The following is a 16,040-nucleotide window of genomic DNA, read 5'->3' on the forward strand; positions in this document are numbered from 1 at the left end:
TGTTTATTTTAATTTTATGTAACAATATAATTTTAGGGATTGATCTGTTTTAATGAATGTTGTACTCTATGTACATGACCATCGATACTTTTATGGGTCAACACCGAAATAAAGTTATGTTATCCATAATCCCCAAACCTTTGTTCCTCTGGGCTTCCAGGAATTCCCCTTTGATCCACAGGTCTCGCCCCTTTTTAGTTGTGGCGATTAGATACTGTGAGATAGGCGTGGTATCAAAGACGACACAGACAACAGATCTCAAGTTTCAAATAATGTTTTATTTTAAAAATCAGGCCTAACTTCTCCTGTAGCAAAGGTTGGGATTTCGCTCCCCTAAATAAAACTAAGGCAAGTCTGTGTCTGTAAGTCCAAATCAAAAGTCTGTCTGTGTCATAAACCTATGCTTCTCCCCAAGTCTAGAGAAAATGTGGTGTGGGGATTTAGCCAACAGAATAGTGTTCAAAAGTAAAGTCTCAGCTGTCCTTAGCTCAGAGATCTTTTCGGGTTCCCTTTCCCAAGTTCAACACAGCTTCAATGGATGCTTTTCTCCATAATGTTCCGTCAAACCTTGAGGTTCCCTTCCCCAAGACACTGTTTCTAAGGTCTTCAACTCTCAGGGTTCCCTTCCCCAAGTTCAATACAAGAAGAACCACCTTCTGTCTTGCTTAACAATTGGTTCACAGTTTTTCAGGAATCATTTCCAATGTCCTTTGCTGGTTATCATTTAGGGCTCTGTGGTCTAGGCGCAGTCGTGAGACCACACGGTCCACCCATTACAGGTCGCGCAACCACAAGTTCCTTTAACCTTGTTTGGCCCCTTTTCAGGCTCTTCTGCCTCAGGCTTCTGAAATCTCACACTTGTATTCACTTTGGCTATTGTAACACTCTTCTGCAGCAGTCTTTTGCTTTACCATAGATGTATGGGCCTTTTCTCACACTGTTCGTTAGAATACTTAAATGGTGGTTCAATATTCCATGTGCTTTTCGTTTTGCCCACAGTGCTGCTTACATACAGTCTGACATTCAGTATGTCTGTTTAACTTCAAATGTTCAGTCAGTGTTTACTATGCTGTGATCTTATTCAAATAGCACTTGTTAACTTCAAATGTTCGGTCAGTGCTCAATATGCCATGATCTTATATAAATAGCACTTTCCAGTCAGTTTGGTGTTCAATATAGCTCACATTTACTTGGACCGTCGCTTGCCTGCGGTGCCGGGAGCACTGCGGTCTCTCTGTGTCCTCTGACACTCACCTGCACTTCACGTTTCCACAGTGGCTGATCCTGTTGCTCTTGCTCACCTTCTCCGTAGAGGGGAAGCAGACTGCCGCATTCGTCGTGCAAGTCCTGATTGTCCTTCTACGGTTCTTACTGCACAATAGACGCTGACCGTGTTTCCCATGCTCCTGGTTGCTTTTGCAATGCAAGCTGCCTCCAGGTCTCGGCACGGACAGCGTCTCTCTCTGTCTCTCTTCAGTTTGGCAGCCCCAGCTGTCCATCTTCCAGTTCAAAAGCTCCCGGTCCTGCACTCACCAGCTAGAGGTCCTCCGGGATCTATGCCGGCATCCAGACTTCTGAGTCTCTTCCCAACACAGTGTCTTGGCTTCTCGTTCTCCCTCTCTTGTTTCATGCTTGGACCGTCCCCTTTTATACACCTGAGCCGTATTAAGGGGCCTCAGGTGTGAGTTGTTGGCTTGTCTTGCCTGACCATACTTAATCCAATCAATGGGACATGCCTGACCTTCAGTATTGGATATCTTCATAGCCCTCTTCTTCGTCCCATTACTAGAGTGGTGTTTGTAATAGGAAGTGTGTATTACTCCTAGCTGCTGCTTCTTCCTATCAGTACTTACATGATAAGATAGGGCATGAATGAAAATAGCCCATGATGGTTAAGGGAAGGGCGGGTAAGTCAGTGTTAGGGAAGGGGGATACCATGTCTCTCCCAAGGGCATCCCAGTCCCCACAGGCACTGCACCTAGGTGATCCTCCTTCGCCTCTCCACCCCCTGGGTCAGGATCCAAGAGTGATGGCATTTCCCTGGACACATGCGCAGAGGATCCATGGCAAATAGGAGGAAGAATACCCTCAGGTTTCTCGAAATACATCTTATGCACCACTTATGAGCCAAAACTATTGCATGCATTACAGCACAGCTGGGTGGGAGATGGCACATGAGGAGGGACACTGCTTGCGGGTGCTGTTTGGTTATTTACCCACCCACTGACTGCCCATGGCCAGGCTAATTATTGTAGCAATTCCCACCCACTACCTACCCCTCCCCACCAAAAACACATCCTCTTGGTATCTCTTTGAGTTAGCTCTATCAAGCAGTAGCATCAAACATTGTCCTGCCAGCATTATTTATAAGTAGTCTGCTGTGAGCTACTGGCTTAATTTCAGCTATATGTGTTCTACTGGAGTAATAGCAATGTCGTAATCAAGTGTGTCTTCAGCCACTTGATTTATAAGCAAAATGCATGTTCTCGCATCTGTTCCTTGAACCAAAGTCCTGTTAAAAACAAGTATTATAAAAACCAACCGTATTGGTGTGTGTATTAGTGCTATGCACGTTTCATGCACTGGTATATGTCCAGGCGCTAACATCTTATGACCAGTTAGTACCATCATGGCAGCGCATAAAACATGCCAATTACATGCCTACATGAAAGCCAAAACTGCTGGCTTTGCCAATGCTTATTAAACATGCCTCCCGGCCACCTACCTCTTTTTCGAATTGCAAGGGATCCTCCGTTGTGACCTGTTGGTTGTGTCTGAATGTGGAAGGCCTACGCTTTCCCCTGCTCTGACCTTAAGAAACCTTAAACTGTTGACGCTAAAACCTTCAACTCTTTAAACTTCCCCCGCGTGTGATATTTCCAGGTGCCATGTCTAGATGCTACAACTAGTCTCAACCATAAGAGGGGTGGGAGGGTGCACCTTACGTTCCAAGCAAAGAATACTCTCCCTCTGCTGAAGAAGTACAAAAGGTGTGACAGGCTTCTCTGTGCCACCCAAACCCAAGAGCCCTCAGCGGGCAACCAATGGGCAGGAGGATCCATGTGGGTGTGTCACGCATGCCGCTGTGCATATTGTCCCTAAGCGAGGGGCGCAAATCCCACCCCTGGCCCCAGTGGCCAAAGGTGTTCAACACACGAAACGGGCGATGGCTACTGCATTCTTCTCTTCCCCTTGCTAACACTATAGGCGTGTACCCCTAGTTTTCACAACTCTTTGAAGACATCTCTGGGCTTCCAGTCAGCAGAGTTGATTTACAAATAAATGCACCTATCTCAGAGGGCGGTGACTCCCAGATCCCACCCAGTTACTGCTCCCATGATTCCTTTCATGCATTAATGAGATGTTTCTGTGGCGGACTCTTGTCTATGTGAGGAAGGCATACTATAAATGTCACACTCTGACACAATGGATGCAAGTTTCAAAAACCTTTATATAACTCAAAGGGGGTTGGAAACTGCCTATCGTGCCCTATCTCTAGAATGGGAGCAATCTCGACCATTAAAACAAAATAGTCCACGTCAGTCTACTCAAAATAAAAAGGCTTATACTAGCAAAACCTAACCTTGCCCTCCTTCTTAGAATAACAAATGTGTTAAGGGAATATAAAATGAACATAGTGTCTCAAAAGGAAATGTCAGAATGGCTAAAGGAAATGATAAAATGGCTTCAGCACCAACTCTCTTCCCCAGGTTAAACTCCACGGGATCTACAGAGTTTCTCAAAACACAAAGGATACGTGGATGGCACAGTTTTGTCAATTTTGCACACTTTGGCTTATTGGTACAATTGAACAGTTCACTCTTAGGCGTTCAGCTTCCGGTAGCTCAATCACTTCTTGAGGCTTCACCCGCCTTCCCCAAATTTTTATCCAAGATCTTTCGCTGTCGAAGACTTTTGAAACTGCAGCACATTTACCTCGACCTCTGCATGACCACTTCGACCTCTCTTTCGATATTCCTTCAATTCACAATCTTTTCTTGCGGCACCAATGCCTCTTGTTACTTGTAGTTCTTACTCTCTTTCACTTGCCTTGGCCTTTTCCACAGTTCCTATATTTTACTTTTGCCCTTTTGGCGTGTTTCACCTTTCACATATTTATCTCTGCTTGTAATAGCTTTCAAAAGTTCATACCATTTCACAGAGACTTTCGAGTGTACGACTCCCTCTCGCAGGACCACTCTGCAACTCTGTAGCTTCATCTTTTAACAACTCTGCAACTCTGTAGCTTTATCTTTTAACCTGTTCATTCGCGTTTCATCGGCTCACGGTCCACCTTCAACTTTACAACTTACAGTCACTTTCCCTTTTACATCAACCAGACTTTTGTTTCTCTCAATACTCACCATCTATGTTAATTGGATTTCTTTTGTCTAATTTCTGCAGCTCAAGGTTGTTACCAACAGTCTTCTGCTCCTCGCCAACTCTGCCATTCACCCGGGAGTGTCGCGGTCTGTTCCTCCCCAAACCTGCTGATCACCCGAGAGAGTCGCGCGCCACTTTCTCACAACTTGAAGGTTTCTTTCCTCCGTTCACTCAGCTTTGCCTTTCGAATGCGCACAGCCTGCCAAAAGCATGGACATCTTGCCTGGCTCTCTCTTGATCCGTCCCACTGTAGATTAGCCTGTTGGCCTTCCACCTACCACATCCTGGTTCGTAACATCCTCGGGAGAGCTTTCCCTTCTCGTGCCTAGCCTCGATCAGTTTCTCAAAGAAAATTCTCTAATCTTCATATTTTAAACTCCAAGTCCCATAATGCATCACTCCTGTTTTGCTCCCATTTTGTTAGCTCCTCTTGGCAGCATTCTGGTGATCTTGGGAGCTGCAGGGATGCAAATGAGGTCATGGTCTCACCACCTGCCCCTCAGATGCCTGGGCTTCAGTACTTAGCCAGGGGATGAGCTCCGGCTTGGACACTGCCAGCAAACTCCAGCTGTCCCTGGTTTGGCTACCTGGAGACACAGCTCCCTCACCACACTGCAGCCTCCCCTCTACTCACAGGCTTAGTGTCTTGGCAGTCTGTCCTCTTCTAGGTTCTCCAAGGTTCCACTCCCTGCTGCTTTCTCCTCCTGGCCTCCAAGCACTTTTGAGCATTTCCAGCGCGCTCACAGTGTGCCAGTGTGCTCCACCTTTTATACTTGCTGGAAAAGTCAATTGGATTCAGGTGGGAGTAGTTGCCTAGCCCTGCCTTACTATGCCTAGATTCTGATGGGTAAACTTCATGACTTCGAAAATGTTCTTCTTCGTCCCTGTTCTTTGGCAGCTGAGTGGGGAAATGGAATTATGGGCGTTGTAATGTTCCCTATTAGCTGTGGGTAAATCAGGTAAAACACTGTCAGGAAAAGGGGAATAATAGTTTTGCTGTAAAACACAGGGTAATATGTTTAATTCCCATTTCCCGGTTCTCCTATGCCTCCCTTTTATCTTGGTACCTGCTGGAATTGGGGAGGGAGTAATGGGACAGGATTCACAACAGCCTATGAAGGTGGAGGGAATGTCGGGTAGGGGGGTGTTGGAAAAGGGGGGATACCAGGGAAAACAAAGAAAACAAAAATAAATTTTAAAAAATGCCATCTCCCGTTGTAGTCCTCTCTCCGGTAGAACGGCAAATGACCCTACCTAAAGAGTGGGTCATAGTCACCAACGGAAAGAAAGAAACTTCTGACTCAACATCTAACTTATATCAAGATGCTTCCACACATCCTACACAGATGGCTGCTCTTCAACTCACTCAAACTGCTGCGGTTCAATCACAGGCTCCCTTGAATAGATCAGCAATTTTGAAATTATTTCATGAGTTAGTTCCTCTTCGCGTCATCACATCTAATGACATTTACCTTGTTGACCAAATCGAGCTTGAGAATCACTATACATCAAATGTGTGTTTTAAAAATGATGCTACCCTAACCTATGTTCTTGGTTTTGAGGAAAATCTGCTCAATCTTGGCTATATCGCTCAATCCGTAGCGATTCCAATAACCAAGCGACCCAATAATAAAATGCGCCCTGATGTAGCTCAGACAGCGAAGCAATGTAACCCTGCTCCTGCGATCGTAACTAGAGGACCCAAACCTAGTTGTCCAAATGGGACACAAAAGCTGTTACCTGCGAGTTCGATCTCTGAGGATTTCTCGTCACTTCAAGCCATCCCTGAGGGTTACTGGCAATGGTTGCCATTGTCCTTCAGAGACCACTTCACTGGGACAAGGAAATGACCTACATCTCTTCAATTCCTCTGCTCTTGGAATACACGAGGACATAGTCACATGTTCGATGTTGATGGACTTATAAGCAACATTGGCATGTACGAAATAGTTGCTCTTCAAGAGACATGGCTCACAGCTGCGCTTCAAATTGACAATCGTAATACAATTCATGAAGTGGCAACCAAAGGTCTGCTGGGTCGCCCCAAAGGTGGTTTGCTTATATCAGTAGTGAGTCCATGGACGATAGAAAAACTATCTATATCAACCCCAAACATCTTAATAGCTAAGATCATGAACATGGATACTACCATTATCATATTTAATATCTATGATCCGCCTAAAATGTCTTTGATCTCAAAAAACTTGAAGGTGATTGACGTTGCATTAAAACAATACTCCCACGACTTTCCGATTTGGATTCTCGGAGACTTCAACACAAAAATAGGTGTAATCATTCCACTTGTGCAAATGGTAGATAGTGGACAGAACTCTAAGCCAATAAATCAAGACTCTAATACCCAAGGTAAAAAGTGGCATAGACTATTGCAATCTCATAATATAACTTGCCTGAATGGTGCCACAATGAGCGATTCTTACTTGGCTCCGACACGCATAGAAGGTTCTTCTGCAGTAACCATTGATTATATCTTTTCGAACACTCTTGGCCTCCCATTCATAAGAGACATGGGAGTTGTGTGCCATGAGGGGAGTGATCATCTGCCTCTATGTCTCCTTATAGATGTCAAGCACACTATTGATACACGGCCATCTCATGATAAAAATGGTCAGATACTCTTGAATAAAAGCCAGAATCACATAGTAAAGAAACGTCATAATATAGCTCAAGCAAACTCTATGGCTCAAATATTACTACCTCCTTTCATACATCTATACTCCTCTCCACAGGAGTCCGATGTTAAATTAATTGAGCACTTCTCAGAAACTATGGCTAATATCCAAAGCTCCACACTAGAGCAACGCTCATACAAATCAGTTAAGGAGCAAGTCAACTTTGTGCGACCGATACGTAAACATGATGATAAAGTTATTCAAATCGCAAAAAGGAAACTACGCTTAAGTATCAAAACGTTAGTCTATTCCAACACATGGGTGTCAAATGGGCCATCCATTACAGAACAAATCCGTGATCTAAAAAAAGATCACAAACGGTGGTTAAACTCACACAAAAAAGAACTTGAGATAAAACTCTGCCAAAAGGTAGCTAGTCTAGCCCTACTAGGTGATGGTAACGCAATATGGCATCTATTAGCCAAAAACAAGCAAAGAGAATTGTCAATAAATTGTATTAACGAACAATCTTGGGCTGATCATATAGCCCTGACTCTAGGCAGCACTGAAACTGTTGCTATGGCCTTGCCGATTCCCAACTCCCGTTGGGAATGTAAGGCCTCAATTCTAAATGTTATTGCCATCATTGAAAATTTAAAATCATCCCGTGCTGCTGGCCCTGATGGGATATCTAATATGATATTAAAAAGTGATCCACCATTATGGGGTGCTGTTTTGCACATACTATTTGGCCATTAGGCATCCATGGTAACTTACCAAAATCCTGGAAAGCTTGCACCATACTAACAGTACACAAAAAGGGAGCACGGGATGTCCCTGCTAACTTTAGAATGCTGGCAATGCTAGATTCGACATCCAAGGTCTTTTCCAAAGTGTTACTTCACGAACTAAACGCTTGGATTGACAAACACAAGATTCTTCCTCCCAATCAGATCGGTTTTAGATCTAAATCTAGCACCCTACACAACCTTCTTATATTAAGCTCAGCAATTGAACATTCTTGGGCGCGGCGGAATTTGGATGTTTTCTGTGCTTTTATTGATTATTCCGCCGCGTTCGTTACGGTATGTAGGAATCATTTATGGCGCAAACTAGATGACTGGGGAATTCCTAGTGGATTGCTTCCCATGTTGATGCTGCTTCATGCAGATACCTCAGTTTGTGTCCGTTTAAATGTGTTTGGAAAATTATCAAAATCTATGCCCACTAATCGTGGCGTTAAACAGGGCTGTATGGTGGCGGCGACACTTTTTAATCTTTATCTGGCTAATATGATTGCATCTTTTAATATTCACACTGCTAACCCCATCAAAATTAAAAATGTAGCCCTGGGATGGCTCGCGTATGCCGATGACCTCTTACGCCTCGATTATACACCATCTGGCCTGCAAAATATGTTAAACGCACTTGCCAGATATGCATCTGACAATGGCCTAACTATTAATATTTCCAAAAGCAAAATTATGGTGTTCACAAAGAAGCTAAGGCCTAAGCGTCTATATTGGTCTCTTGTTGACGTCTGTTTGGAGCAAGTCTCCTCTTATAAATACCTAGGCGTCATAGTTGATGACAAGCTTAATTGGAAATCTCATTGGGCTGAGGCAAAACTGAAGTGTGAGGTCTCTGTTAATTCACTAAGTGCTTTCATTGGTCGTAATAATGGCTTTAGTGCATCGGCTGTTCTCTCCATTTACAAATCGAAAATAACAGCCATACTGTCCTATGCAATAGCCATATGGCGCCACAAATTTAAAACAGCTCTCATTAGATTCGAAGCCAAACTACTGAGGCGATTGTTTCACTTACCGCAATGCATAAGTATTGAATATCTATACTTGGAGTTCAATATAAAAGGCATTTGGAACGTGTATCTAAGTATAATGCTCTTCCAGCAGGTGACTACTATGGCAACTGACACGATCATCTCCCCGTATATCCAGGCTTTCTTAAGCTTAGATTCCATCACACCATTGGGCACAATTGGGCTTTTGAAATGTTATCATTATCATTGGCTATATGATGGAAGTAGCATTTATGTCCCAGGTAACATCAAATTATGGCTCAAACGAAAATTAAATGCATCTGCATTCCTGCTAAACATCCTTCATTTAGAAACGTTGCCATCAGCCACTGAATATTGCCATCATAGAAGGGACCGCAAATGTATTCCACAATATATATTAGCTTATCCGAATCCGAACACATTTCGGATCTGCCTCTTGCTCAAATTCAATGTATCCGTTGCGCTATCCCCTTCAAGCTGGATGCATAAGACAGCCTATAGTCATAAACCCTGTAGACTATGTGGACATTTGCTGGAAGAAACCTTATACCATCTGATTGTAGTTTGTGAAAGTCTGAATTGTCTACGTATAAAATATTTCATATCATACAATAATGCTATTACGGTGCTAGAGATTCCTTGTCTATGGTTGCAAATTATACAAGGCAATGACATTAACCTAATATATTTCACTGTTCGAATTTATCTTCATATCACAGAGATTTTTAACTGTTTAATATAACTCCTTTGTGTAAAGTGTGGATTGGTTTGAAACTGTTGATAATGAAATGTTTTTATCTTTTGTAGCCTGCATTATGAATGTGTTTTATTGTTCTACATGAAATGTTATACAAAGCTTTTGCTACAAGTATATCAATAAACTTTAAGTACTTAAGATACCATGTCTCGCCTTCGGGATCCTCCTCCATTCCAATCCCTGAGGACTCTCTACCCAGGTGATCCTCCCTCGCTTGTCCACCGCGAGGTTCTGGATCCAACAGCGATGGCCGTCCCCTGGACACCTGAGAAGAGGATCCCCAGGGAGTAGGTAGGGAAAAGCCCTTAGGTTTTTTATCTGGTCAATTTATCTGAAGTTGCTGGAGATTCAACATGCAAGTGGGAATGACTTTCTTCCATGGCTAAACTGCCAGCACCCAGAGCCAGCGGGCAGGGCTATTACTCTGCCAGTGGGCATCTATCCTGGAGGAGAGTCTCCTGCTGCCACTCACTCGCTGGAATACACCCAGGCCCCTATTGCCTACAAGAGTCCTACAATCCTGAGAAGTCTGTCTGGCCTGAGTAGGGTATTGTTAACTCTTGGCAACTCCTTGAAGAAACCCCTTCTAGAAGGCTTAGCTTCACCCTTCCCTCTATGTAAAGGCCTACCTTGCAGAGTGCCCATCTACATGGTTTGGGATTGGGTGTCTGACAGTAGCGCCTTGAGTGAGAGCTTTGATCAGTCTGGCGGATGCCAAAGTGTAGTCTGGCAAGACCCAGCCAGTTGAATGCAGGGGTGAAGATCATGTCCAACAGTAAATGCTTGTCATGGAATTGCATCAGATGCTGTGCAAAAGTGCCTGGAAGCCAATTGTGTGCACCGCAATAGATGGAGGAGCAACAACACACCCCATCTTACTTCAGCATGCTGCAACCTTTGGCTCCTCAAGTGTTTTGGACTACAGGTACCATCAGCCCTAGCCACCATAGTCAAAGTTCACAGGCTCATGGGAGACGCAGTCCAAAGCATCTGGAGCTCCTAAAGGATGAGCGTGGCCTTCCTGAAAACACAGTGCTTAATCATAGACTATGAGTTGCACATGCCGAGGCATCATAGAGCCTAAGAAGGACCACATTTGGCCCAGCCTAAAACTCTGAGGTGTAAACGCTGGTACACGGTCTGCAGCTCACGCGACGCGCTACTCCCAACAAGCATGCAAAGCATGCAAAGTATGCAAAGCATGCCAAGTATAGCAATACCTGTGAAATTCCACCCTCTCAAAGGACAATATGGTGGGGGGTGACCAACACATCTCCTTCAACTGGGTTCAAACCCTAAATTGGGGTAGATTATCCTCAGCTGGGTAAACAAAAAACCCTTGAATTGCTGAAAGCTGGTGGTAGTACCCATCAACAGTCTTCTCTGTGGAGGAGTGGAGATTGGCGATTAAAGGAAAATAACACTTAAAAATTATGAAAAACCAAAACTGTATAGAATAAAAAGAAATATGATTTTAGTAAGCTTCAAGGACCTGCAAAAAGGACCAGGATTTAATGTGGCTAGTAGGGGATGAGAGAAAGAGGGATGCAAATACAGGAGGCAGGTATGTGGTAAATCACTCATACAAGGTTCTAAGGGATGGAGGACCAGACATGGCTCCTAAAGGAAGAAAACCATTTAATTTTGCCAATTAAGAGCCTGGGAGCAAAGCCACAAATCAAATGTTTGGGACTGTAAGCAGCTCAAAGTTACCATGGATGGATATCAGCAGACTAGTGGCTTTCCTACCCTGGATGGATATCTGCCGGATGGTGGCTTCCCTACCCTGGTTGGATTTCTGCAGGATGGTGGCTTCCCTATCCTGGATGGATATCTGCCGGATGGTGGCTTCCCTACCCTGGTTGGATTTCTGCAGGATGGTGGCTTTCCTACCCTGGATGGATATCTGCCGGATGGTGGCTTCCCTACCCTGGTTGGATTTCTGCAGGATGGTGGCTTTCCTACCCTGGATGGATATCTGCCGGTTGGTGGCTTCCCTACCCTGGTTGGATTTCTGCAGGATGGTGGCTTCCCTACCCTGGATGGATATCTGCCGGATGGTGGCTTCCCTACCCTGGTTGGATTTCTGCAGGATGGTGGCTTCCCTACCCTGGATGGATATCTGCCGGATGGTGGCTTCCCTACCCTGGATGGATATCTGCCGGATGGTGGCTTCCCTACCCTGATTGGATATCTGCCGGATGGTGGCTTTCCTTCGATGGATGGATATCAGCAGCATGGTGGATTCCTTATCATGGATGGATATCTGGGTATCGTACGAAAACATCAAAGGTGATTACAACAAATAGAATTTCAACGCTAATATATATGCAGGGGGGGTGGATAAGGGTAATAATTAAGCTGAGAGGGATGTGGTGGGGGGGGGGGGGGTCTCCCCCGCATACATTTGTGGTGAAATGTAATTTAAGAAAAAAGAAATTAGATGAAATTGCATTAGTTATTTTTTTGATGTAATCAGGGTGGTGGCTTCCCTACCCTGCATGAATATCCACAGGATGGTGGCTTCCCTACCCTGCATGAATATCCACAGATGGTGGCTTCCCTACCCTGCATGAATATCCACAGGATGGTGGCTTCCCTACCCTGCATGAATATCCACAGGATGGTGGCTTCCCTACCCTGCATGAATATCCACAGGATGGTGGCTTCCCTACCCTGCATGAATATCCACAGGATGGTGGCTTCCCTACCCTGCATGAATATCCACAGGATGGTGGCTTCCCTACCCTGCATGAATATCCACAGGATGGTGGCTTTCCTAATGTGAGGAGTCAGAAATGAGAGGCGGTCACAAAGATGTATTGTTCTCAAAGTCAGACATTTTATCAAACAGAATGGGTTGGAAAACTGCCTCTCTAGTCCTATTCTAAAGAGGATTCTCCCTACCTAAAAAACTAAAACTAAGGATCTGTCTGTGTCAAGTAGTCAGTAACTTAAAAGCCGTCCTTGTGTCCAAAACATTCTATGCTGACCCTCACACTAGAAACTAAACAGCAAAGTGTGCATGGAAATGTCTTTGACTTGATATTCGCAAAAAGTGTTCACAATCAAAAATATAAGAATAGTTCCAACAAAAGGGGTTTTCAAGGAAAGATCCTTGGATCCAGAGTGGGTTCCCTAACCATGGAGTTTTAGGTAGGGTGACAAAAAGTGTCTCTTTACCCAGCAGCTTCTTTGTACCAAAGTGTCTTTTTATCCCGTTCCTTTGGGTCTGGGTACTAAATTCACAAAAGTTCTTGTTCAAACAATAAATCCCATAACAGTCTTTCTTTTGAGCTTTTCTAACTACTTTTGCAGATTGCCTAGTGTACTCCCCCGACAGGAATTCATCTATGGGGGTTTCAGATCCCCAGGTATACTCCTCTGCCAGGTATCTCCCTACAATGGCAAACTCTTTATACAACTTCAGGTGCCTGTTCTGCTTCCCGTCTTGTTGGTTTCACTGTTCCTTTCACTGTGGTAGCACATACCCTGAGGTGTACAGTATATTTTCTTAGGGTAGGACTTGCTTCAACCTTCCCCCACATTGACATCGCATACATACGTACTTGCCTGGGGCTTGTTGCGGCACTTTGTTTTGTTCGCTTTCAAATGTTCTTCTTATTGGCATTTGAACTCGTGCTTTTTGGTTGCTTTTAAACAAACTTTGTACCTTTCTGTCCTTTGCAACTTCATATAGTTCAAATATTCGCTAGCCTGCGCATGGTAACACCCCAGTGTCCCCCGCTGCTCTAGACAGACTCACTGGTTCTTCTTTGCATTTCTAAACCTGCTTGTGCTTCCAGTGTTGTTCCTTCCTCATTGGCAATGTGCAGACGCTCCGTTAGCATCCGATGCGGCTTCACAAGCAACCCCGAGCTTCCCGGGACCGGAGAGTGCTGTGTGCTTGGCCAGTCGAATTCTTGGGAGTTTCTGTGTTGCCTCCAGCCTCCCCACGGCCTTCCTTCCTCTGCACTTTGCTCCCCGTCTCGCCACACCGGTCTGGATACCTCACGGTCAGGAGCCCCTGCACGGCATTAATTGTCCTCTCCTGCACAGTCCGCTCCTGCACTGGCTCTGCCATTTTTAAAGGACCCGCTCACTTTAGGTTCAACACGTTAGATTTGAAGCCTTTCTTAGGCCGCATAAACTCTTTCCTCCTCTTCCTCGTCTCAGTGCCTGACGTTTTATGGGAGTTGAAGTCCTTAGATGTTACAGAGTTTCTTGGTCGTTGTTGTTCAAAAGTCTCACAAAAGACACCACAAACCAGAAGATGTTATGAGTGTTTGAATCATAGATGGGAGCCTGATGAGAGTAATATAGAGGAAAGGGTTTCTGACTTTTACTACAGGGTGTAATTGTTAGGTGACAGTAAGTCGTTAAAGTCACGGGTAGTATAGAGTCTTCCTCAGGGAAAAGGGGGGACTACTGCATCTCGTCCGATGTGGTCACCGCCTCCCACCCTGTAGTTGTGCCCTCCCCTGTGATCCTTCCTCAGACAGCCGCCCCCCCAGGGTCAGGCTCCGGTAGCAGCCGCCGTCCCCTGGCCACATAGGAGGAGGTCACCGTCTGGAAATCAGTGATAACTCCAACAGATTCATCACAGTACCCTGTATGGATATCCAGTGGATGGTGGCTTCCCTACCATGTATGGATATATGCAGGGTGGTGGCTTTCCTACCCTGGAAGGATATCTGCAGGATGGTGGCTTCCCTACCCAGGATGGATATCCGCAGGATGGTGTCTTCCCTACCATGGGTGGATATCTGCAGGATGGTGGCTTCCCTACCCTGGATGGATATCCGCAGGACGGTGACTTCCCTACCCTGGATGGATATCTGCAGGACGGTGGCTTCCCTACCCAGGATGATATCCGCAGGATGGTGTCTTCCCTACCATGGATGGATATCTGCAGGATGGTGGCTTCCCTACCCTGGATGGATATCCGCAGGACGGTGGCTTCCCTACCCAGGATGGATATCCGCAGGATGGTGTCTTCCCTACCATGGATGGATATCTTCAGGATGGTGGCTTCCCTACCCTGGATGGGTATCCGCAGGATGGTGGCTTCCCTACCCTGGATGGATATCCGCAGGACGGTGGCTTCCCTACCCAGGATGGATATCCGCATGATTGTGGCTTCCCTACCCTGGATGAATATCCGCAGGATGGTGGCTTCCCTACCCTGGATGGGTATCCGCAGGATGGTGGCTTCCCTAGTGTGGATGGATATCTTCAGGATGGTGACTTCCCTACCATGGATGGATACCCGCAGGACGGTGGCTTCCCTACCCTGGATGGATATCTGCAGGACGGTGGCTTCCCTACCCTGGATGGATATCCGCAGGACGGTGGCTTCCCTACCCAGGATGGATACCCGCAGGATGGTGTCTTCCCTACCATGGATGGATATCTGCAGGATGGTGGCTTCCCTACCCTGGATGGATATCCGCAGGACGGTGGCTTCCCTACCCAGGATGGATATACGCAGGATGGTGTCTTCTCTACCATGGATGGATATCTGCAGGATGGTGGCTTCCCTACCCTGTATGGGTATCCGCAGGACGGTGGCTTCCCTACCCAGGATGGATATCCGCAGGATGGTGTCTTCTCTACCATGGATGGATATCTGCAGGATGGTGGCTTCCCTACCCTGTATGGGTATCCGCAGGATGGTGGCTTCCCTACCCTGGATGGATATCCGCAGGACGGTGGCTTCCCTACCCAGGATGGATATCCGCATGATTGTGGCTTCCCTACCCTGGATGAATATCCGCAGGATGGTGGCTTCCCTACCCTGGATGGGTATCCGCAGGATGGTGGCTTCCCTAGTGTGGATGGATATCTTCAGGATGGTGGCTTCCCTACCATGGATGGATATCTGCAGGATGGTGACTTTCCTACTATGGAATGATAGCCGCAGGATGGTGGCTTCCCTACCACATGGCCGCTGCGGATCCTCCTAAGGCCAAACAGAGATCCCAAGGCCACCTAAGTGCTACCTGGAGGGTATAAAGAGGTGGATGAGTGACAGGTTGTTAGGTCCTAATTCGAGAAAGACTGGGATTTTTCTTGTGCACACTCATCTTGAGCTATGGCCTTCTCAACTGTGACCTTATTCGATGGATATTTATCTGATTTCTTCCCAATGCGTGTACATTTTGCAAATTTTCTTAGAACCACAAACAATCTTTACATCTTTGCTTTTTTGCGGTGGCAACATCTTGTTTCATGGTCTGCATATTTTCTGCAAAATCTCTCTGTTCCTATCTAAAGAGGCACTAAGATTTATGGTTACTGCCGTTGTGTCATCCATCTCTAGACTATGGTAATGCTTGGGCATGGGTCCCACCAAACACCAAGTGATGCGGCTTGCTTTTGAGTGGAATGCCAATGCCGATTTGGTTACGGTATTGGCAAAAAGAGATCCTATCACAGCCTGTGATCTATCTCTACGCTGGATGCT

The sequence above is a fragment of the Ambystoma mexicanum genome, chromosome 13, assembly GCF_040938575.1.
Source record: "Ambystoma mexicanum isolate Mex_15411 chromosome 13, UKY_AmexF1_1, whole genome shotgun sequence".
Lineage (NCBI taxonomy): Eukaryota > Metazoa > Chordata > Amphibia > Caudata > Ambystomatidae > Ambystoma > Ambystoma mexicanum.